The sequence below is a fragment of the Puma concolor genome, chromosome A2, assembly GCF_028749965.1.
Source record: "Puma concolor isolate L17-30 chromosome A2, mPumCon1.1.hap2, whole genome shotgun sequence".
NCBI classification, from domain to species: Eukaryota; Metazoa; Chordata; class Mammalia; order Carnivora; family Felidae; genus Puma; species Puma concolor.
The window spans coordinates 97752256-97778420 of NC_141668.1; the positions used below are offsets into that span (position 1 = coordinate 97752256).

The 26165-nt window shown below is 42.9% G+C and overlaps 1 long non-coding RNA gene across 1 annotated transcript in view; it reads right to left on the reverse strand.

The window, feature by feature from the left end:
* LOC147583351 (uncharacterized) overlaps positions 1-26165 on the reverse strand; it is a 94560-nt gene that overhangs the window by 42449 nt on the left and 25946 nt on the right. Inside the window, exon 2 of the long non-coding RNA XR_015243063.1 lies at positions 6451-6516. This is a non-coding gene — a long non-coding RNA (uncharacterized LOC147583351). The remainder of the gene's footprint in view (positions 1-6450; positions 6517-26165) is intronic.

Sequence of the window (26165 nt, forward strand, 5' to 3'; positions counted from 1 at the left end):
AAACCAAGAAGGCCATTAATTTATACCATAAAACGGACAGCCAGAGAATGCAAGAAGTGGCATTGCTGTGCTCAGAAGCTCCTTGCAAGTGTAAACAAAACCCTCGGTTGTTGCTGGTGACTGGCTGTTTTTCAGAGTCTGACCAACTTTTAGAATGGAAACAATCAAGCAGTGATGTCAATGTCCCCATGGGGTCTAAACATCTTTTCTAACCTTATTTCCATCCATCCTGAGGCTCTATCCATATAATGGAGTATAGCTTGATCCCTGAGAAAACAAGGAAGACACAGTTCAAAGGGATTTGCACACTGATCGATAAAGAATGGATTAAATATTTGGTGTATGTCTGGGTCTCTACTCTCTACTGTGTCACAAAGGCCCATAAAGTGTAAAGTTCGTAAATTCCCAGAGTTCCCTGCCCTGGGCTTGCTATCACTCATGGTGGAGACTATGTTATAGAAGCCTAAGACTGTAGCTAATTCTCAGATATTCATTAGAAAGAAGATAGAAAAATAGTCCTTGACCTTCAAGTAGAAAGTTATACACACAAACAGAAAAAAAAGATGACAATAATGGAAATACATTAAAGTAGTGCTATCCTAGCAACGACTAACCACTTTAAGAGCCACCAATAAGGGTGAATTATTGTAATTGAATGTATTTAATGTTCAGAGATTGCCACTGGCTAATTTTTCCATTTTTGATTGGCTTTCTGTAGCCACCCACATGCAGCTTCTGGAAGCAGGAAATACGTTAGACACATCAGCAGATGTATATTTGTACATTCCTCACAGAGCAAATAAACTTGTCATAGGGTGCCCAGACATCTCAGTTTGCCTGGGTCGGTCCCACTTCCTATCTGTTGTCCCACTTCAAACGATAAATAATACGGTCACTGTCCTTAGTCACCACACTGATTTTCCTCAAGGTCCTCAAATCTCTGTGTTCTGGATAAGGTTATCACAGGAGGAAGACAACATGGCCTGACCATGATAGCTGTCTCAGACCCCTGACACTCTAGTATCACGTCAGTGGGTCATACGAAATAGATTCCAGCTCATTATCAGGAGAAAAAAATAAATCTCTCAGTAGGACCTGATCCAAAAGGAAAAGGGCTACTCTGGTAGGTAGTGAGTGCCTCGCTTCTGAAAGCCTTCAAGAAGAAGACTGGAAGAACATCTGTGAGGATGGCCCTTGAGGGCTGCTCTGTAGCTGCTGAGAGTTTGGGTTGGATCACTGGCTATCAAACTATTTTAATGTACATGAGAATCCATTGGCGGGGAGGGGGGGGGCTTGAATAACCAGGCCTCACCTTGAAAGACTCTGCCTCATTGGACTGGTGTGGGGTTCAGGCGTATGCATCCTCCCCATGATAATTATAAAAATAAAATAACGATGCTCCTGGGTGGCTCGTTGGTTGAACTTCCAACTCTTGACTTCGGCTCAGGTCATGGTCTCACAGTTTGTGGGTTCAAGCCCCACGTCGGGCTTGGGATTCTCTGTCTCTGCCTCTTTCTCTCTCTAACAATAAAATCGTTTTACATAAAATAAATCATACCAGGAAAGCAGTTTTACTGTCATTGATATTATTTGAGGTTTTTTTTTCCCTCTGACTTCTCCTTATTCCTCCTCAGTGTAATCAGTGTTATCAACCTGATATATACTCTTATAAATCTCTCTATATACCCATGCAATCATGCATAAAAGTACATACATTATACATATAGGTACAAATGATGGTTTTTCCTTTATTCTTCAAGATGGGATTGTATGGTGCCCATGTCCTGGCTCCTTGCTTTTTTCTTACTTAATGCATAAAAAGCTACCAAATAAACTGGTAGAATCTCATTCATTTTACCTTAATGTCTTGAATACATCCTATGCTATGAACATCCCCCAACTTATTTATTTATTCTCCTGTCTTTAAGCCTTCACTCTGCAGTTCTTTGGGCACTACCCATGATCCTGCAATTAACATCTTTGTACTCATATTTTTAACATCTGCTCTAGTTTCTATGGAATACATTCCCAAGGTTGGTATTATCGGGTGAAAGATTTCGTGTGCTTTTACTCTTAATAGGCATTTCCAGATTGCTAGCCTATTCACTAGCAAACGTATGAATGGACTCATTTCTCTATTTATTGTTTCATCCTAGCTGATAGAATGGGTTCCCATGCTTTTTCATATTTGGCATATTTGCAAGTGAGAAATATTTTATTGTTACTCTGAATTTCTGCTTTTTAGACCTGCAGTGAAGTTGAGCATCTTTTCATATGTTTATTGACCTTCGGATTTGCTATTTGGAAAGAGTCTATTCATATTCTTTGCTCACTTTTGGGTTGTTTGTAAGAGTTCTTTGTATATTATAGACATAAATCCTTTATCTGCCATATGTGTTGAAAATATTTTTCTCAGTTTATGGTTTGTATTTTAGCTTTGTTTATGGTTTCTTTTGCACCATTTAAAATATATTTATATTTCACTCTGTTTATCTTTTTTGCTGTTTTAGTCATGACTCAACAGTGAGTCTTGTCAGTGTGATGGAGAACCATTAGTCTAGGAGATCTCAAAGTTTCCTTCAGGCACTTAATTTTATGACTGTAAGTCTGAGGCACCACAGAGTTTTTCTATCTCCCAAATTCAAATGCTGTGGATGAGATTTTCTGTCAGATTTTAAGGCACATAACAAGAAAGTCTAATAAAGAGGTATGTAACTCATGAATAAGCAGAATATCTGTTAAACTTCAAGAAATATTGTCACATGCCATATTTCAGAATCATATAGGAGATTTAAGAAAACAAAAACAAAACCAAAAAACAGCCACTACTGACCACTGACTTGACCCTGCGGTCTTGGGGGTATTCATTATCAGGAACTCCATTCTAGAACTTTCTTCAGGCTTGCTGGGCCATGTTGGCAAGAAAACACTTTTTTTTTTTTTTTGGCTCATAATGCCCAATACCCAGCATGGAAGGTGTTTACCTCAGAAGGAAAGTCTGATGTGAATGAACACCAGCAAATGGAATCCTAGCTCTGGGTATTTTTTTTCTTTCTTTTTCTTTTCTTTTTTTTTTTTTTTTTATTCTTAAAGAAGCCTAGAAGGTATTACTTGCCAGATTTTCATCTCTGGCGGAAAACATGCAAGACTTAATTGATTCCTGCAGAATCTCTTAAGTCGATGAAAGGGATAGGTCTCAGAGAAACTTACTTGTTGGCTGTTTTACATGTGTGTGCACGCACACACACAGAGACACATCACTGCCCTGAGACTTCACAGCCAGGCTTCTGAGCTCGCTGATTTACTAAACCAAGTATGAGTCATCAGTTTTCCAGACCCCTGTCCCTCAGGATAATTGAGGCAACACTTGGCCACCTCCTTAGCTATCTATCTAGCCTATCCTTAAAGTGATCTGTTTACTTTAACAAGTGCAATGAAATATAAAAGTAGGACCCTTCTGCTAAAGTTATTTAGTGGTTTGCTTTTGGAACCTGATCTCTTTCTCTGTCACTCTGTCTCTCTGCGTCTCTCTTCCTCTCTATCTTTTGACTTATATAGGGTGGCTATGGGCACTTGTATAGAGTGAAGGCATTCTAAACTTGTATAGGGTCAAGACATCAATGCATACTTCTTCTGGTTTACACACTTTACCTAATGTCTCCATGTATTTAAATCTATGGGCCCTACAAATGGGTAATGAGAGCCCACTATGTTTGTTTAAGTGACTGTGCCTAGTGCCCCAATTTCAGAGTTCCCGGAGACAAAAGGATTTTCACCCAAGCTGGAATAGTCAAAATCTCTGCCTTCCTGACCCTCACAGGAAAGCAGCTAAGTGTTGCCTTAGGAATTCATAAGCCTAGGCAGATGATGCCATTACCACATCCAGACTCCCAGCCTCAGTTGGCTCGGCAGTCTTCAGCTGTCCTCTTCTGTGATCACCTTCCTGTGTCATCCCAAGTCACCCTTCCCAAGTGTCCAGCACTGTCCTCCCACATCTCAGACGTGGGCACCCTCAGTGTTGTGACCCCCACAGATCAATACCCCCATTTAACAATTTCTGTGCTGCCTTAAGAAAGAAAACACTGCCTCTCAACCAAAACTCTGCCCTCTATCTGTGCCACGGACTTCCTCCTCTGCTGCCTTAACCTGTTAATTACTGTGCTCTCTTTCCCTTCCTTAAATCTTGCATCTGGCCGGTCCTCTGTCAGCCCTTTGACATCGGCTAACAAACAAGGGCTGGTCTCTCCTAAGTGTGAAAACTGCACTTGGTCTTTCTTTTGCAGGCACTCTCTGTTTTCCTTGAAAGAACAGATTGCTCTTTCTATCTATCTGCCTTTTATCTCCCCACTAACAGCCCTCTCCCATTTCTTTCTGTCCTTAGCAGAGTAATTTGTGTTAACTAAAGAACTTCTGTCACAGCTGAAGGATATTTTCCTGGTTCTTATCTTGACCTCTCCACAGCAACTGACCCATCATTGCATTCATGGATGCTTTCTTATTTTGGGTCTGGGATCCCTTTCTCTCTCCTTGGGCTCCCTTGCTAGCTCTCTTGACTTTTTTTTTTCTTTTTAGGATCCAGCATAGACCCTTATTTCCTTAATGACCCTCAGGCATAGCATCTCATACGATTCTGCCTTCAGTCTTGAATCTTCACAGGCTCTCTCTGGGTGACGTAAAGCAATACACGAGATTTCAACTGTATATGTTTGGTGGCCAAACACATGCCACTGAAGAGACATAGGATGCTTCCAAAGTTCCCATCCAGAAAGTAAGTTATCATCTCTCTCCTGCCAAATCTACACCCCCCTAAATTTTTCCCATTTGATAACTGGTGGTGTAGGTTGCCCAGGTATCTTGGGACGCATCTTGAACAACTGCTTTCTCAGCCTCCACCCTCCCATGAACTGGACTCTCCACAGTGACCTCTGTTTGGTCACTACCTCCAGATCTGCTCCACTGTTACCACTCCAGTTAAGGCTGAGTTATCCGTCTCTGATTCTTCCAACACCTTCTGTAAATGACCAGCATATCTATTCATGATCCACTCCCTCCACACATGCTCGGCCTCCTTGATGGGATGATCATCTTAAAATAGAGATCTGATCATGGGACCCAGCTGCTTAAATCCCTTCAGGAGGACCCTGACCCCATAGGATTTTCCTTCCAAGGACTGGCCTTGAGACAGTAGTCCATTCCATGCCACTCTCTGGCCCGTCCTTTATGCTTTAGCCATGAAGATCTGCTGGTACTTAGCAACCTTTCATGGTCTTTTCCCCCTCTGTCACTTTGTGATATTCTGAAGTCTGGAATATCCTTTAATATAGATAGATAGATAGATAAATAGATAGATAGATAGGATTAATGCATATATATGCAAATGTATATTTATTTATGCAAAGTAGATTTATTTTTCCTTAAAGGCTTTGTTGTTGGCCTTTCCATAGGTGGAAAAAGGTTTCCTAGACCTCTGGACTCCCTATAGTCTGACCGTGCCTATGGGTTACTGACAGCACCACCATAGCTGTTTTTTAAAGAAGATTGAAAGAGATGCCCAAGATGGTGAGTTATAGTGAGTCACTTAGAGGAGTTTTAAATATTGATCATCCAGTAAACTCACACCTCTTCTCCTACTCCCTGTGTCACCCTCTCTCCCCTTTCGGTTTCTTTCTTTCTCCCTGCTTCCTCCTATAACCACACAGTCTTAGCTGGAGGATGTACTAGGTTTATAAGTAAATTTAGCTGTTTCACATTTTCCAAATAAACTTCAGAGATTTTCTTCCTGCATTGTCATGAAGAGACGCCCTTTAAAAATAGTTTGTTCGCTTGCACAATATCCCCATCTTCAGCCAATGACTATGTACCTTCCCTGCCTCTGCTGAATTTTCTTCTCTTCCTTTGCCCACTCAGCCACCCTCACCACACACCTCCTCACCCATCCTCCCAACACACAAAAGGAAAAGTTTCCAACTCTTGACAATAAGATCAATGGCTTGTAAGGCTGTAACGTCTCCCGTGAACGCAGGGTATATGAAAGACGCCAGCGACAACTTGGGGGCTGATATTCTCATCAGCTCCCCATGAAGCTGAGCCAAGGGAAGTCCTATAGGATAGATGCATGGGCTCGAGCATGGCCTAGAGCCAGAACAAACACCAGTAAGAGGGACAAAGCTTTGGCCTTTCTACAAAGGCAAATAAGCTACAAGAAAACCTGGAAAAGCTCTGCAACTCATGTGTCCTTTTTATAAGTAATAAAAGAGCTACTGAATGTGGCATGTTCCTGATACACTTTAAGATTCAACATTTTAGCTTTCTTAAAAAAAGAATATCTGAGTAAGAAAGATGTTGGAAGTAAGTACTAAAATCCTCCAATGGGTCCCCAACATCTCTGAGATAAAAGCCAAATTCTCATCTCCTACCCCTCACCCCTGCCAGATAGACACATGTACTTACCTCATACCTCTGAGTCTTTGCACATACTTTTCCAATGCCTGGATTTTCCACCGATTCACATTCATCCTGCAAGATAAAGCAGTAGTCCCTCATTTTGAAGCATAGATTGACTGTCCAGGGGAACATTGGTCCTATTTCCCTGCGAAATTTATTTTATTCCTAGCTCCTGTACATCAATTACACTACTGTATGTTACTCATTTGACTGCCTTCAAATTTTCCTTGCCAGGTCACATACTCATTAAGTCTAGGAATGTGTCTCTTTACCTAGTAGGCAAGTGTCCAATAAATATTTATTGAGAGAATGAACAAACAAGTGAATAAACAGATGTTTCTGGGGGCGGAGGGAAGCCCTCCCCTCCCCCCCTTGTAAATAGTTCTTCTCTTTCCCATATCGCACAGTGGATGTTCCATTGTGATCCTGTCCTTGTGAGGGGTATTCAGCAGGGCCTGCCCTGAGCAAACGTGGGGTGTCATGACCACCTTGGCATTAAACTTGCTGTTGACACATAGGGCTGTGGCAGCTTGCTCCATTTCAAAGAGCAAGTGGTAGCAGGATTGATTTATGCCTTCTTAATGGGAAGCTGCTGAAGGTCAAAGGCTTGGCTAGTGTGAACATGTCCCTAGATCACACACTCAGCTGTATTTCTCTCACTGGAGAGAGTGAAGTTCAATGGATCCCAAGGGGAAATGAGAATATATGCTGCCTTTTTCTACAGAAAATACTTATAGATGGCGAATCCCCGATTCTTGGATTCATGGGAAAGCTGAAACTCTGGAAAAGTGAAGAGTAAATTTTACTGAAAAGATACGATGTAGCTGACAGAAACACTGGAAAAACAGAAGAATAGACTCAAAAACTGGACAGTAAGAAAGGACAGCTGAGTCCTGGGATCAGATCAGGCCACTGAGCCAGTCCAACACAGGAAGCTGCAGCTTGCATTGTCCTCAGCCCTGACAATTGACCCCATGCATCTCTAGTGCTCCTGGAAATTGGAAGTGGCTGAGGCCACCATAACAGTTTCTACCTGTTGTTCCCTCATTGTGTCAGTGGCTCCATATGCAAAAGAGCATGGTTGTGTCCAATTTGACACCCATGTCCTAAGTGCATGTTGGCATCAGAAAGTGTCATGCTGCCTTTGCAGCTACTACAGTGGAAGGTGAGTTCGGCTTCATCAAATTGGGAATCTCTCACACTTAAAATGGAGAGTCAAAATAATGACAAATATCCACCGCGTGCCCAAGCCTGTCTTCCCATGTTAATGGCTTCGTGAAGGAAGTAGGATTATTTCCTATCTACATTTTTAATGTCACCTCACATAAAAATAAGAAAACAAACCTTAAAAAAAAAAAATCAAGAAATCTTCTACCAAGCATGTGTTTCTATGAAGCAAAGGGATGGGTTAGGCTTACTTTTGTCTACTAAAAGCTTACCTAAAAATGGAAATCAAATGTTTATACAAAAGATTAGAAAATAAATTGTAAATTCCATTTGAGTGGAACAGCTCATAGCAAAAGCTGTCTTCCTGGACTGGGACTGTCTGGAAAGAGGTCACAAAAGGAAGTAACTATGTGGAGTTTTTTAATGTTTACTTATTTTAGAGATAGAGAGACAGAGCACATGTAGGGGAAGGGAAGAGAGAGCCAGAGACAGAATCTGAAGCAGGCTGCAGGCTCTGAATCATCAGCACAGAGCCTGACGCGGGGCTCGAACCGACGAACCAGGAGATCATGACCTGAGCCAAAGTCAGACACTTAACCGACTGAGCCACCCAGGCACCCCTGTGGAGCTGGCTTTATAATCTTGCTTCACTCTTATGCTATATCATCCTCCTTATTTTGTGACTTTCAGATCTTTGTTAATGTCAACCACCATGCTCGGAGTATCCTTTGCTGTCTTCTCTACTTACTGAACTCTAATGTATTTTTTTAAAGCTCAACTCCAGAGAAATGTGTGTGTGTACTTGTGTTCGTGTGTGTGTTAGAAAACAGACAGAGGAAGAGCTTTATACAAAATAAAGGGATCTGAATTGCAAGGGAAGAATTCTCTTTCTTTGTCTACATTTGGAAGGAAGTAATGGCAAATCTGAACCACTTTGAACCGTTACCCAAACCGTCATTCCACATCTCCAATGACTTACTGTGTCTTTTCTTTTTTTAAAGAATGTTTATTTACTTTGAGAGAAAGAGTGGGGAGGGGGCAGAGAGAGAGAGCTAGAGAGAATCACAAAAAGGCTCTGCACTGAGAATGAACGGTGAGATCATGACCTGAGCCGAGATCAAGAGTTGGACGCTCAACTTACTGAGCCACTCAAGCGCCTCATACTCTGTCTTTTAAATTGAATTTCCTTAAACTTGTGATGCCATATTCATCATCTTCTCTGCCCTCCAGCTTCCTGTTAACAAAAGCTCCTGTCCTCGGCTTTGAAGACGTTAAATTAGCCTTGACTTATGCTTCCCCCGAGACCAGTAAGAGACCACATTCTGCTTCAAAGCCTCATGTCCTACACCTCTCCTTCCCTCCCTGTTATACCTTCACTGTCCACACAGATTTCCAGTGGCTTCCTTGACCCCAGCCTCCGTTTTCTGATACACACTCCACAGGATTGCACAGGTTAACCTTCCCTAAATATTTATTTCAAAGCTTGTTCTTCTGCTTGAGGAATCTATTGGCTTGCTACTTCCTGCCTAATTAGACCAAATTCCTTTGCCATGCTTGAAGAAATTCTTTGTTGTGAAAGCACGCAAGCACTTCAGTGCCATGTCAGAGAACTCTCCAAATGCAGATTCTGATAGCGTTCTGATGATCTCACCATGCTCTTGATTAATTTTCATTTTAGGATTAAAAGTATTTGAGAACCAAAACTCCAGCCTGTGTCTCATTTCTACTCATCTTGGTCACCCTCATTCTCCAAGCTTCTTCACAGTGCACTTTCTCCACTTGGAATATTTTCCAGTCTCTGGGCACTCTGAAGTATACCCATCCTGAAATGCCCTGCATCAGGACCTCCTCATTTATCAGCCCCTCCTCTGAATGTCTATAATACTGACAATTTATACTACACAATTAAATATTTAAATATTATTCTACCGTATTGACGTCATTGACTCGAAGTGTTAGTCTTGGCTCCCTACCTACAGTTTATGCCACCTGAGTTTAGAAATCATAACTTCTATCCGAATATTACTTCCAATGCCCAATTTAGCCTTGGCTGAGAATATTATGGATGATCGGTAAATGTTTATTGATTTATTGATTCCAGATCCTATACAGAGCTCAGTGTTTCTCATGGGTGACTTAGTTCTAAAGTACAAAACAATTCACCTTGTTAGTTATCATCATGATTTCAGGGTTCTTGAATATAATCTTGTACATACCTGGCTTTTGCATGTAACATTTTAAAAACTCACTTTTCAGATCAAAGAAAAGGACAGCCTTCTGATCACAGCAACCTCAAGTGCTGGGTCCTGCGATTCAAGGAGTGTTAATTCCTGGCTCTCTGACAATTCCATCAACTTGGCAATTACTCAAAATATCTTCAGTCATGAACTCATTCCTGATACACAGGCAGTCACATCACAGAATGTTTAAAGTACCCAGATGCCCCCAGCATTCCAAATATCTGTTCTGGAATGTCTCTCAGAGACTCCATCTTATAATTGCTCTAGCCCTTTTACTGGAGCAGACCTGTCAACAAATATGGACTTGATTCACTGGCCAAATTTCATGCTGCTTATGTCACTCACATAATCAACTGGGTCCCTCTCTCTTGGAAATCCTCTGTCTCTAAGAAAATGCACATATTTCCTCAACTACTCTTTCTGTATCTCCTAGAAAATGACATGGTTTTCCTCGACTCAGTGTGACTCTGCTTCCTCAGAGAAGAAGGCCAGGGCGCTGGAAACTAAAGAGTGAATAATTTGGGTCCAAGTTTACCTCTTTCTCTGAGCGATGACAGAGCAACTGGGATGGTAGCAAATGATGAAATGAATGAGCAATCACTGGCATTTGAAGGGGACTCTTTCCTTGTCAAAGTGAGTTTTCATGTTTTTTCAAAGAATTACATCATGTGAGAAAACATCTGTGTGGAATCTCAAAATCCTATCTAATGCAATTATTTATTTCTACAGAATTTTAAAAGCTGGTTCAAGGCTAAGGTCTCTTAGTTTTATATCGGGGGGGGGGTTGTCATTTTAGTTGTTTTCACTAGTTACCTCAAATTTAGGCATCCCTAACTTTTTGTGATAGCCATTGGCATTGTTTGAATTGTGTCAAGGAAAAGTCAACTGATACTGTTTCTTAGCAGTTCCATGATAGTTTCTATCCATTGGACTCTGCACCATCAGGTCTAGAATTCTAATCCATTAATCCTAGGAATGGTCACAAAATGGAAGAGCAGGATCACAGAATTGTTGAACTATTGGATGAGGTACAAGGGAGGGACCATTTAAGGGGAGAGATGGAATATGGCTAAAGGTAACTTTCTACCAAAAGATGATTTTAAGTCTTCCATTGGGAAAAGGGACTAGACATTCTCTATGTGGGTCCAGAGCTGGGCCAAATTTCTGGAGTGGACTATGTGAACCAAAGAGGTTTCCATGACCAGAGAGATTCAAATTTCTGGAATGGACTATGTGAACCAAAGAGGTTTCCATGACCAGAGAGATTCAAGGGGACAATGAATCGGTATCCACAAACAACATTGGAAAGGATTCTAGTGCTGGCTCTGTGGTAGGCTAAGTGGCCACCAGGTTACACTCAATCAAATTCTTCTGTAAGTGGCTGAAAAAGGTTAATCTTCTCATGGCAAGTAGCCTTTAAAAATGCTGCCTTTACGCTGAACTCCAGGTGATAATGCTGCAGGGTCTCTAGGCAATCTTCCCCAGAGAAAATCTTATTTCAGGAGAGCAGTATAGAAAACCAAGGAGAGTCATTTTTGCCAAGATCTAGCTAAGGTGGGCTGGCCAGAAAAGAGAACAAATTTTTCAGTAAATCAGTGAAGCATCCATTTTCCTTATATGTTAGAATAATGTTGATTTCATTTCCTAGCCACTTATACATTTTCATAATATTTCTTAAAGGCACAACTGGTTCTGCTTCTATGTGAGGGTCCTGTTCTATTTGATTACCAGGTAAATAAGAGACTCCTAGTCTAATGCTTGCCATAGCAATATAGCATGAAGACTCTTCCAGATTCTTGGCATGCATTTTTAAATTTAACCAGGAGCCCTCAGAGGTTTGTTTGTTTACAACAGACAGGAAAACCAAAGCAAGACAATTATTGATTGAGATCATTCAATGCGGCCACATTAAAATAGCTATATTTAAGTATAAACCATTGTATATTTCTTTTATACTGATAAATGCCCCTCTGTGGTGCATGTTCCTTGGTAATATAAATAACATTTTAATGACTTGTTTTTGTCGGCTTGGTCACGGTGCCATATATCTGAGAAATTGGGGTCAGAGGGTCAGAGAGGTTAAAGAGTTCTAGTGATGTCACATGATTCTGTATGGCAGGCTGGGACTCTCCCTCCATGTCTGTCTACTGTTCTCCTGCCCCAATATTGCCAACCGCCATATTGCTTTTCAGGGCAGCTCTGTACATGAGCTGTCATGCAGTATGATGATACATGGAGGAATCCCTTGGCATTGCTGAATATGTTGCTAAGGTTAGGGCCATTTTTCTTATGAGATGGTTTCCAGAGGTGCCCAAATCAGTCAGTGCTCAAGGTATATGTGTACTACGCATGTGTTGGAGATAGAGTTCTGTTACTTCCATACACCAGGAAGGAATGCCATGCTGAGTTTTTGTATTTCACTGGTAGAGTGACAATAGAATTTATTGTCCAAACCATCACACTTTTGAAAGTGCAAGAATAACAGATGTAAACATAGAACCATCTCAGATAAATGGGACTGGATAGTCATTATATCCACTGGCTTTGGAATATCCTCATGCTGTTGGGGTCATTTTTTCTCCAGAGCTTTGCTCAGCAATAACCATAGAAGAGCTGCGTGCTCCCACAACAGCCAATTTTGATTATCCAGATTTATTAAAAAGAAAAAAAAAGATTGCTCTTTTTCCATCTGGGTAATTTCCTTTAAAATATTCTGTTTCTATAGTAATTATTCACATTTTCCCCTTGAGTTTAATAGATGCTGTTGATATATTGATTTATCAGGGATTTAAGCATTGTGGTTCTGCATCCTTTTTTATTGCAAGTGATCTTTTATATTTGGGGGAAATCTGTGTCATTAAAGGAAAAAAAAAACATTTTGTATCTGCTTTCAGTGTGCAGGCGGTTTCTCAGATTCTCAACCTGATCCAAACTCCCGTGGTTTGATTTTCTTAAAGGGTTGTCATTCTCCTCCCACTCTAACCCCATCATCGGATTCTGGGTTTCACTTGAGACATCAGAGCACGGCAATGTGGTGAATATGAAAATAAGGTATGGGGAGAAATTGTTGTGAGAGCAGTAGCATCAGGATGGACACCGGAGAGCAGGTCAGAGGACAGTGCAATGGGCACCAGGGTAGTGGACACAGTTGGTCACACCCCAGCACCCATATCTCCTTCATCCTTCTAACCCTGTGCTTCCTTCAGTTTATTAAAATTAAATGAAATGGAAAATGTAATTCCCCAGCTGTACATTTCACTAGTCAATACACATATCGGCTCGGGGCTACCAGATTGGGTGGTGTGGATATTGGATGGGTGATGGTAATCCCATTCTTTTTTGCCAGAGACTAGTTAAGGAACTCAGGGTAAGGTAACCAATGCATGCTACCCACCCCCCCACCACCACCCCTCTGTGTATATCTGATTATCCTAAGGGGGTTAGGAACCTATGCTTGCCCAAATGTACTAAAGAAAAAGACTTTTACTTCTGATTGAGGTAACAATTTTCCTCCCTCTGGATGGATAGGAATAGGAAAGAATTTCGTCCCTGTCCCTGCTGGCAACCAACTAGTGACCAGGAAGAAAGCTAGCCTAAGGACAATGCTGACATGTAAAAGAGGGCAAGCAAGAGCGAGATAGGAGTGAAGTCAGATCCCTGATAGCACCAGGCCAGGAGCCAGTGGTACTTCTGGATCTGTCCTTCAATGAGACAATAATACTTTTGTTGTTTAAGTCCATTTTAAGCCAGCTCTTTCTTACTTGCAACTCAAAGCCCTTGAACTATTTCATCTAGATCCTTGTCCTGTCTCTGTCACAAAATCATTACAGGACCTTGAGTGAGTCCTGCAACCTCTCTGGGCTTTGATGTCTGCAAGTTCCCTTAATAAGATCATTAAAACCTTGAAGACATGCTCAAGATAAGAATCAGCAACAGGAAGCTGTAACAGCAGTGTTACTCGCCAGGAGTCCTTAATGGCCCTGGCAGAGTGGAGTCCTGGGCAGAGGCATGACCACCCCATGCCACTCGACATGGATCTTTGGGGCCCTCTTGTTCACCTACATGGATGCTGAATAATACATTTTGCCTTAGGGAGTGTTGATTTAAATGCTGGTAATTCACGATCTCCTGTTGTCTCTCCGAGCTGTGCATACCATTAACACATTTCAGCGTAATGCTCTTGAATATGCCCCATCCAGTGTCCTCCTTCCTTTTTTTTCTTTTTTTGTTATCACATCAAATACATATTCTCAACTTACTTGTACACATTTAGTTCTCTTGATCGTCCTCTCCAGAAAGTGGAGTTCACTGTAATCTGGCACTTCCAAGACTCATTATTTTTCCACTTTCCTACCCTACTCCCAATGTGTTTGTCCTCTGGTCCACATATCCCAATTTATTGTCCATTGGTCATCAAGGCCAAGTGTCTGGAAATCATCCTTTCTTCCTCTGTGCTGATCACCCCTGCATTCAATGGGTGATTAATATTGTCCAGTTTACTTCCCAAATCTTTCTTGAATCCATTGACTGCCTCCAGCCTCTCTGCTATTGTTTTGGTTCATCTGGATTATTACTTCCCCCGAGAAGATCTCAATGTCAGACACACAGATCCCCCACATATGACTTCTAAGTCATACATATGATTATACTATTCCTTCGCTCAGACTCTTTAACAACTTCTGTTTCCCGAATGATCCATTCTCGACCTTTAGGCTTACCCAAGCCCCTCTCGCCTCCTCTTCCTGCACTGCCAACCTTCTTGCCCACCATCCTGGCCACCTGTAGTGCTATAGGCATGGGTGATCTTTTATTGTCACGCTACTGAGTGTGCTATTCATTCTACCTGGAATCCCCTTCCTGACCCGTCCATCAACACAGCACTTGCCATCTGTCCATCAGGAGCCAGCTCTTCAAAGCTGCCTTCACCTTTCCCAGGCAAGCCAGTCACACCCTTGCTGTGATCCCAGTCCATTTCGTGCGTGCTCTGGTCAGTTGTCTACCAGGACAACATTCCACAAAACTGAAGCTCATGTTTTACAATCCTGCACTGACTCTCCTATTTAACACTGCAACCAGCCCCCTTGTCCTTCTTTTCCTTTCCTTATGATACTTAGCACCTTCTCACATCCTATGTCATTTTATTGTGTCTTGTGTTTGGTGTTCATGGATTTTCTTCTTCCCAAGGATAGGACTCTTTGTTTATTTCATTCACTGATATGTCTCAAGTGCCTAGAATGGTGCCTGTCTCACCGTAAGTGCTCAATAAACATCAGTTGGATAAATGAACACTTCATTGTATCTCTGGAACATGGCATAGTGACTGGAAAACACTGAGTGCCCAAATAAATATTTGATGTTATCCAATTTTTATAACATCCATAATAATAATAACTAATATTTACTGAGCTCTTGTCATGTGTTAAATGATTTACACACATCGTCTCATTGCATCCTCAAAACAACCCTATGAGGTAGGTTACCATCTTCACTTACAAGAAATTTGAGGCTTTGCAAAATTAAGTAAATTGTCCAAGGTAAATAAGCAGTGGGACTGAAATTCAAATATAAAGTGTGACACCAATGCCCACAGTTTTAAAAGGCATATTGTTCCATCTCAAATTACAAAAACTCACAGGTTTATTTTTCCTGTCATTACATACTCTTCTAGTCTAGTATATTTTTTACTTCAGATAGAAGGTGATAGGAGCCATTGACCTCTGGGCGTAAAAGACAAAGATAGGGCATTGTGTTGGAACTGTGTAGTTAGATACATTTCACAGTTAAATGTTTTGGATGAAAATACAAATGATGCTTATGGATCTCCTGTGTATTGCTCTAGAAGGAATAAAGCTCTTAGGCATAGCTTTCGGGTTCAGCACCTGTCTCTAGCCCCTAGCCACCCCGCCAAGAGAATACGGTCCCCCTACTTCAGCATCAACAGCTGACAGTGTCTTACAACTCCAGACGCCCTAAACACACACACACACACACACACACACACACACACACACACAAGGCCTAACCAGGCACTTATGAGGGCTTCAGAATCTACACCAGAAAATCCCACAGGAGTAAATTCCATGTGCCAGGATTAGTAGTAGCAGTGATCGTGGTGACAGGGCAAGCATCTTAGTGCCATCATTTGCATTCTTCTTGGGTCTGTTGGGTCACTACAGAGGGTGAGTTCCCAAATCCAGAGTAATGAATGCAACCATATGTTTTGCAAATCGAGTCATGTTTTACCTCACGAAATGTCTTTGAAAAAAAAAATGTGGACTGTGTATCTTCAATTAAAAATAAAATGAATCACGTCTATTTTCTATTAACACATTATATTTTCTCTTAACACATCATGAGGATTTTTTTTTCCATCTTAGTCAACGTTCTTCAAAAATTCCATCTTTGATGGGTTGCTCTATGTGTCATCTTAAAGATGCACCAGTATTTATTTAACCTTTCTCTGTATATGGCACTTGGAAGCTATTTCAAAATTTTCTATTATAGATAATTTTTGCATATAATATCTTCACGTATAAAATTTACCTGTGTTAATTTTCTAAGTTTATTTATTTTGAGAGAGAGAGAGAGCACAAGTGAGGGAGGGGCAGAGAGACAGAGCGAGAGAAAGAACCCCAAGCAGGCTCTGCACTTTTAGTGCAGAGTTTGACGCAGGGCTTGAACCCAAGAACCATGAGATCATGACCTGAGCCGAAATCTAGAGTCAGGCATTCAACTGACGGAGCCACCCAGATGCCCCACCTGTGTTAATTCTTAAAAGAGATCTCCAGGAAAAAAATGATTCTAAGGGTAACTTTTTAAAAGATATATATTGCATATTGCCAAAATGCTTTCCATAAAATCTACACTAATCTAAATTCCCACCAACTGGTATGAGAATGATCATTGCAAGACCCTCTTGCTAGCACTGAATGGTATCATTAAAAGAAAATTCCAGATAATAATACAGGGAAGTCTCATTGTAGCTTTATTTGCATTTTTGTCATTAATGATGCACTTGAAGTCGTTGCCTATTTGTAAAAAGTTCATATTGTTTGTTTGGCATTTTTTTCGTTCATGCCCTTTCTTCAGTTTTACCAGAAACTGTATAAACACTTTCTTTATTAAAGATATTTTTGGGTAAGTGAAATATCAACTCTTGCCATCTTTGCTGCCAATAGTTTTTCTCAGTTCGCATTTAATATATAACCGTATTTATGGGTATTTTTGTCATAAAATGATTTTAATTTCATGCAGTTAAACATATTGGTTTTCTGCTTTTTTCTATGTTTTTAAGCATCTAAATTCCTTCCCTTTTCCAAAATCAGTGTTTGGATTTTTCAAGAACATCAAGCTATAGTGAATCATTTTGGAGTAGTTTCCAAATTACTGACCATCTAAAACTCAGGCTCATATTTTTCCATAATTGTACTTTGAATTTATTTATTTATTTTGCAGGCATTAAGAGCAGATTTAGTACATCTCTTAGGCCTGCTAGTGACCTTACTCTTGGTGGGGATGAGAAAGGAGGGCACCAGGGGATCTGGATCTGGGGGGAGGGGGTGGGGCCTTCCCTGGAGCAGGTGAGGAATCCTGTTACCCACCCGCCCCACCCCGCCACCTTCTCTTTCACCTTTAAGGTTTATTTATTTTTCAGAGAGAGACAGAGCATGAGTGGGGGAGGAAAAGAGAGAGAGGGAAACGCAGAATCCGAAGCAGGCTCTGGGCTCTGAGCTGTCAGCCCAGAGCCCGACCTGGGGCTTGAACTCACGAACGACGAGATCATGACCTGAGCCAAAGTCGGACGCTCAACCAACTGAGCGACCGAGGCATCCTCTCTTTCACCTTTAAAGATGTTACGTGTGGAGCGGCCTCTGAGGCTCTGCCTTCCATCCCCACCAGAGCCTTTAATCCCTTTTTAATAACACACGTCACAATGTCTCAGACTCTTGAGAGCTGGAGCTCTCTTGCGATTGGACTGTATCATTTTCAGTGTTATCAGAATGAAAAGGTCTAATTAGATGGCAGAGCTTGCAGAGAAGCTCCTGCTTATCAGCTGTTAAATTCTGCACAGGCTGTGTCAGAGCCATAAAAGCGGAGCTGGTGTTCCCGGTGGGGTCCCGGAATGGCATGCCAGTCCCTAGAGGGGCCAGCCAAGCTGCAGGTCAGTTAGAATGGGTGTCCGTGGGAAATTCCCAGATCAGGCTCATTTGTACCTTATGACTGTGAGTGTGCAGGAGGGTGTGACCATATAAATGTGCGCACGCACACACACACACACACACACACACACACCCAGACACACAGAGGAGGGGTGGGGGAATAAATGGAGAACAACGACTTAGTAAAAGGCAGATCTCTGTCTCATAACAATTTTGTTACAACATATAAAGACAGCTGCTCATTTGAAACATCTACCCCTCTCTGCCTCTTTGAAATAGTGATGATCGGGGCTCAGCCTTCACAGGCAGGAGTAACTTAAGAGCCCAGGAATCAGACATTTCTGTACCTTGCCAACCATAGCTTTAAGGCACTCACCTACGGAACCTTGGACAAGACGGTGCCTGATGGTGGAGAAGGGCAGGGCAGTGCAGAAACCTTCAGATCTCCGCCTAGACCTTACTAGCATGCTCTCCTTGATGAGCATGTATTCCCTCAGTCCAAAAGCGTCCTCATCTGCTTAAAATAAGATAATACCCACATTTAAATCTTATGAAGATGAATTTAGATTAGTAAAATGTCTCCCCTTTATTAAATATGAGTTTATTGGTTCTTGATAAATATCAGTTTCCCCAATATTCTTAGCCCTTTTCAAACACTGGGTCTTCTGCTTTGTTTTGCTCTTATCTTGCAAGCAGCTCCTGGAAATGGAGGGTAACAAGGACTTTGGGACTCTTGTCCAGTTGGGTCCCCCTAAAAGAGGGGAGCTGAACCCTGTGGTGGCATCTGGCCAAGTTCACCTTCTGATCAAGGGCACAGCTGCTGCTCGTGGTCAGGGTTTGGGCTTTGTGCAATCTAAGCCTGGAGCCCACGGGCCAACAAACCCCTTTACAATCCCTTAAACAGATGGATAAAAGTCCTCCCTTGAGAGCCATAGAAAATGGTGTGTTCCCTTTGAGATTAACAGGAAAAATTTGTTGCTAGATTTCTGGGGAACACTTCCCCTCCAGAAGCCTTCTTCCCAAAAAGGGTCCTTAAGTTTACGAGGTGAGCGTGGCAAAGGAGAAATCCAAGAGCTTTTGAAGTCTTAACTGGGTACTTCTTCCGGAAGCCCCGGGGTCCCAAGGGCTTTCTCACGTCTGTGTTATGCTCAGAGCATAGCAGAATGCCAGCCTCATCACACCAGCTCAATAAAGTGTGACGAAGGAATGAAGTAAAGAAAGAATCAAGGTAAAAAAGAAGAGAGAATGGTACAGAGGGATGAGGATTCGGAGAAGGAGGAAGAGGTGGGGAGGGGGGCAGAGGGAGAGTGGGTCTGCTTCCCCAAACGAGAATGCATAATCTCCAGAACAGGCTGGTAGTGAAACGGAGCTGGAGAAGCGACTAAATAAACCAAGTTCTATAGTAAAGCGTCTTGAACGTCCCTTCAAAATAATATTTAGCCTTGAGTGTCTCAAGGGAAAGGAACAAGTATGCCCGCTAGACTGCAGGACAGAGATGGGCTCTTAGAAGCTATTTGAACTCAGTGAGTGCAAGACTAATTCTTTCCTACCAAAACCCATCATCCTTATCACGTTTCCCACCTCAGCAAATGATTATTTCAATACATCATTACTCATCTCTAGGTCCTTGGTTTGTCTGTATGCCTTTGATGTCTCGTCTGAGTGTGTTACAAGCACTCTTTGTGCCCTCGGTGCCACAGAAGCAGAGGATGCTGGCCAGGGAAGGCTATGCAGGCTCAAGGAAGGAGAAAGGGAGGCAAGAAAGGGCGGAAAGCCTTCCCTAGGGGGGGCCTGGGTGTCTCAGTCGGTCAAGCGTCAGACTTCGACTCAGGTCATGATCTCGGGTTTTGTGGGTTTGAGCTCCAAGTCAGGTTCTGTGCTGACAGCTCAGAGCCTGGAGCCTGCTTCGGAGTCTGTGTCTCCCTCTCTCTGTCTCTCTGGCCCTCCCCCCTCTCTCGCACTCCGTCTCCCTCTCAAACATAAATAAACATTAAAAAAAATTTTTTTTTTTGAAGACAGTGCTCTGGGAGGGGCGGGCTTCTGTCACCTGGGCAGCCCCCGCCAAGCGTTGTCGCTGCGGGACGCTCTGCAGGGCCATCGCCTGTGGGACCTTTCTAGACCTCCTCTCCATAGGTATGGCACATGGATCACAATGACTGAAGGGAAGCTTCTGCCATCCTCCTTCCCGGGAACTCTCCAGCCGGAAGTTCAGGAGCAGCCCAGCCGAGGTTGTGGGTTAGCGGCTCAGTCTCAAATTGGCCTCTGCAATTTCCTGGCTTCAGGATCTCTGGCGAATGACTTACTCTCCTGAAACCTCCTGTCCTCCAATCAATGGCAGGGAGTTGCTAACTGTACCCGCCTCGTGGAGCTGGGAGTGCTATCCGAAGCCAGATGGGCAAGGCCCACCCCCTGGAGCCTGCTCCACCCACCGCCCCCCTGCCCCAGCCACTGCAGAATTGCTAGCTCCGTCACCCACCCTCCAGCACCATGCAAATCCCTCCCTCCCAGGAACTGCCCGCTGCCCCACAGCCCTGCTCCTGGCACCACAGTCTGAGTTGATGCTGCCCTTCCATTTGCTTTGTCCTGACCTGGTTCCCCCTGGGGTGAGTCACCACCTGTCACGCTCCCTGTCGAGCCCACAGCTTATGGGGTGGACTCCTGCCCTGGACTCGAAGCCTTCATGTGGCCCCTGTCCTCCTTCCCACCTCTGCGCTCTGGCTCCATGTACATCCTCTCCCACAGATGCGGCTTTAACCAAAACCAACATTTTTCCTAGGAGGATTTTTGTGACAATCTTGGCTTCCACTCCCACACTTTTTTTTTTTTTCGGTTATTGTCAAAATTGTGCAAGATAGAATGGGCCACCCTGCTCTCTCCATTGTATTGTTTTAACTATGGCGTGATTTGAGGGTGGACCAATTTAAGAAAATTATTCCTTTTTCTACCCCAAAGCCTCTGAAACAGTAATGTAAACAAGGGGTTTTATTTATATACAAAAATAACAACGTCAAAAGAACAAAGGGCAGTATAGAAAAGCCGAGAACACTGCCTTCAGAGCAATTTGTATACAGGAAACATGAAGCAAATATTATTTTTGCTCTAGCAAAAAATTAACCCTACACCTACTTTGTGGTGGTAATACATAATGAAGGTTTTCTTATAAGGTTGTCTCAACTAATTTTTACTTTTTCTACTTAAGGTTTCTGACACTCCATACTTAAGCCTGGGTGTGGGTATCTGTTCTTAATTCCTGTCTTTACAGACATTTAGAAGCAGCAGGAACAAGATTCTTTGCCTTGATAACCTAGCTCAGTGTCTCGAAAAATAAGGATAAAATTTTGCTACGACATCCTGAAGGAAAAAACAACAGATTCTACTATCACGTCTTGTTGTGTGGGTTTTGGCAATATTTAGAGTGGACCTGAGGTCAAACCCCAAATTTTTCATTCCCCAACTAAGGGACCCCTTATGAAGGATGTGTTTCTCTGAATTTTGGTTTCTCCACCAAAACATGGAGTATAATAATGCCTACCTTGAAGAGTTTTTTAGAAATTAAATAACATAAGGTATATAAACCATTTATCTTAGACCCTAGCACATAATAAGCATATAAAATTACTGTTAGCTATTATTTTTAAGCTTGGCCAGTGTAATTTTATCCAGAGCTTTCCACGAAGGCCTTGCTCAATAACATAATGGGTGTAATTTGTCCAAGTTTGATGAGCCTTACTTCATATGGTAATATTCATCACCACCTCCAATAGATTTACTCAGTTTGCCTTTTTTTGGTGGGGGGAGGGGGAGGAGAAGGAGCACTCAGGGGAAGGGGAGGGGAGAAAGAGAATCCTAAGAAGGCTCCAAGCTTAGTGCAGAGCCTGATGCAAGGGCTCCATCCTATTACCCTAAGCTCATGACCTGAGGAGAAATCAAGAGTCAGTTGCTTAACCGACTGAGCCACCCAGGCACCCCTACCCAATTTGTCTTTGAAGTTGGAGTGCACATTCCACAGGAGAGAAGGTCTTTACCTTTATTTACATGTATGTGCCCAGGAAACCCTGGGCTATGCTAACACGGGGTATGCCTAATGGCTCCGTCCTATTGGAACACTCTACCATCTTCCTTACTCAGTCCTGGGTCACCTGTTACCAGGGAAGCCTCCCGGCATCTCTAAAGCTTTGCTGATGTCACCTTTTTGCAGTTTTACAATGGTGTTCCTCTCTAGGTGATGCCACCACCCACCCGACCATGTCTCACAACTTGCCTGTTTAAGTAGAGTAGACGGAGCAGGCCAGGGTGGGTCAGGACACAGTCCCTGCATCAGGTGGATCCGCAGGTGCAGCTACAGCAGAGATTCTGGAAGGAAGACCTCTCTAGCAGGCAGAAGAGAGTATCTAACGGGGATGGCCAGAGCAGGCAGTGAACAGTGCTATCAAGCTTGTTGGAGGGCAGGGGTGTCCTCACAAGTGAGGCATCCTTGCAGGTGGGGTCAACACAGGATCAAGAGTCCCAGAGGAGGTGATACCCAGAAAATGGGCAGCTTCGGGATGTTCCATGATGGGGACTCAGACAGGCCTCCACTCTTAGGGAGAGCTCCAGCGAGGACTCTGGTTTTCCCCCTCAGGAAGGACTAGGACCATCATCGGGACCCAAGTTCTCGATGGCCTTGTACAGAGCCTGAGGAAGATACTTCCCACCAGGACCAGGAAAGTATGTGGTAACCGGGTCTCAGGATCAAAGCAAAAGACCAGATAATGTCCAAGATGGGCTGTTTCCCCAAATCCATCTCACTGAGGTTAAGGTTTTGTCTTAAAGATGTGAATGAGGTCTAGCTTCCAGGTTGCAGATCCTGGTTAAGAAGAGAAAGATGGTAGACTGGGAGGAAAGCAGGATCTGATATGTAGAAATGGAATCTTTGGGCACCCAGTCATGCTATATTGTAAAATCAATGTCAATATCATTATTAAATAATGAATGCTTCCACATGTTCTGTCTCTCTGAATGTACAAAGATACTTATTAGGTCAACTGTTGTCTAAACTCTTTTACTTGCTTTTGGCTGATGCAGGGCAATTAAGCCAAAGAACCTATTTCAGTTAGGAATTGTGTTCTGCCTACTCCCTAACCCCAAATGTTATTTTATCATTCTATAGACCAATGTTAAGGTTAAAAGCAGAACACCTGTCCATGCTGGGCAGGTGGTAGGAACCACCTAGTTTGGTAACTAGGGATTTGCACCTCAGGGGAAACCCTGCTCCCTCCTGCCCCCCCCCCCGCCCCCTGCCCTGCCCAGTGGTAGACAGAGCTTCCTGGGGTGCCCCAGCTACACAGAGGGACAGTAGAGAGCTCACCAACACATAGCTTCTGAGACTCACAGAAACCCTCAGCCCTCCTACAAGGAATAGAATCTTCCTGCTAAGGGCATTTCTGCCTGGCATTGTTTCATGGGTCTTTTTTTTTTTTTTTTTTTTTTTTCTGGCCACATTATGAAATTTAACCCATTTTGCTTGTAGAATCTTTCACAGAGGATGAAAAGACCATGAATTCAACCACCAACTGTGATAATTAAATCCTTCCCTATGAAATTTTGTTGTCTCACACATTTTGCTGACCACAAGACCTTTTTGACGAACGGGTAGAGAAAACCTCTTCTGGGTGAGTGGCTGGTAGAACAATGCCTCCTATCCATAGACGGTGTATCTGTGTGCTCATCTTTAGGGTGTTTTAAAGTTCTCCTCTGGGATCAGGGACGGAAAAGGACAGGATGAGGCCTTTGGGAGCTGACTGCTGGGGCATCGGGGTTAATTCCATTTCAAAACATATACAGATGCCAGAACTGAGGGCTTGCTGGCATCTGATTTTGCACTTTTTCAGAAAAAGTGAATGCTGTACAGAAAAAAAGGAGAAAAGAAGCAACGGCAGAAGAAACCAAGAACTGGTGGGAAATGAGGTAACTCTCGCATTTATGACGAATGAATTGAGTAAGACACGCACAATTGCTAAGTTGTGATCAGCAAAAACGTTGCTGAAAGTTCCAGCAAAACTGTATGTGAAAGAAAGCAACGAACACGACTCAGCTAAACATGCCCACGTGAACTATAATTGGGCAATAAACGGAGTCACACAACATGCTATTATGCTCAGTTTATAAGACACAGTCTCCACAAAAAGTAGCACAAATTACCATGATTTCTATTCTACCAGGACCTTGGGTGGGTAAGTTATGAGCAGAGCTTAATATATAGCACTACTAAGCAAAGTACTGAAAAAGGCTGATTGAACTGGACTCAGAGCTCCCAAGTTTGGGAGAATTCTTTCATTTAAGAGAAAATGAATGGGTATGGCTGCTTCTTTTGCCTGGAGCTGGAAAAGAGGACATTATTTGGAGCTTTTACCAACCCTTTGGTCCCTGGTCCTCATGCATCTGCCTTCTGCCGTCAGTCCCAGACCACAAGCTTTTAATTTTCCCTGAAGATTAAACCAATATTTACTAGTAAGCCTGCATTTATCCTAAAGACCCTTTACTGGAAACTATTGGTTTCAAGTAAATGTTAGATCTTGTTTAAGAATAGTTGCCCCTCCTTGGCGAGGCAGGCAGGAGGCAAAGGACACTGTATCTCTGATAGGTGAACTGGGAAGAAAACTTTCTTTCGTTCTGTCCAATGGAGCAGACCTTTCCAGTGTGCCCATTTATTATTTGTTTTCGGGGTTTTCTCATTAGCTAGCCAATCATGCGATTCCTAAATGTTGACAAAGTTGGCACCTCCAGTGGAGGTCTTCAGTAGGGTCAGTGATGTAGGGAGTTCAATAAAAGACTAAAAAGAAACCTGACTCTGCTATAGATCTGCTAATAAATAACGGATTTCATAGAAAGTATTCTCAGAATCAGAAAGCCTACTGTTTCTGAGAGGCCTCGGTAAACTTGCCTTCCCACTGCTTGTCATTGGAGTAAACAGATGTTCCTCATCTCTTTACAGCCAGCGGGCTGCAGCTACCAATAACAGAAATAGTGCGGAATATCATCATAAATTTCTATATGAGGTTCTAGCCCTTACTCAGTTCGAAATTTTGATAATCGGTGGAGTCTTTCGCTGGCAGAATCCAAATCATTTCAACAAGAGTCTGGACATACTTCACCCCAGATCTATGGGAAACGACCACATGGCATGCATCATTAATACACATTGCTACAAGGATGTCCAAATGAGCCCATATGAACTCATTAAAGGCCTTCTAGCATTTCTCAGAAGAGATGGAGCATATGAGCCAAATTCCAAGTGAGCAGCGTACAAGTGGCCTACCTAAATTATTCTCAGAACTGAGGGAGACAAGCTATGGTCTTCTCTCAGCCGCCATGCTCTATCTTTCCTCCGAGGTAGGTGCCAAACAGTCATTCAGAACAAGGAAGCAGGGAGAAGAGTCCCCTCTCTTCCCTGATCTCTTGGTCTATGCCCCAAACTCGCTGGCATTAGAGATAAACCACGGGGCACAGAGATGCCCAGGTTGAAGTATTCTTGACTGTAAGGCTGCCCCACTAATGAAATGGGTTTCACCCTACACTTCAAAAGAAAAGCCTGGCTTAGGATAATGGAAGAGCCCTGCAGATCCTTCCTGAGGCCTAACTGCCTACTTCCCTGGGGAAGACGCAGATAAACATGAAATCACGTACTTCAGCTTCTACTATGACACGGTCTCTCCCAGCTGGGTTTAATGCTTCTAGACTGTGGGGTGGGATTAGCAAGAGGCAGTTGCCCTTTGACCATGGGAACCCATTCCCTGAGAGCAAAAGGGAGAGAAGAAGTCTGGTAGACCATGTGGTGAGGTCTAGAAGTGCCCACACTGAGCAATCGACCTGGCTGTGGACGGGTGCAGTGCGCCTTCACCTTTGAAATTAGGGGCTGGATATGTGGTATTCAGATCATGTGGTTGTGTTTTCTTTTGGGGTGATTTTGTGCGTGTCTTTTTAGGGGTTGGACCTTTGTGTTCTTTAGGGGTTGGACCTTTTCTTGAAATAATATTTTAGGGTGATCCATGATAAAAAAAAATGCAACTTTGGATGAAATTGGGAAGAGGGACTGAGTCCCATCCTCTCTAATGGCTTCAGTGTTCCTTTGAAACCACCAGAAATGATTTCACATAAGCCTTAACCCAGGACCAGT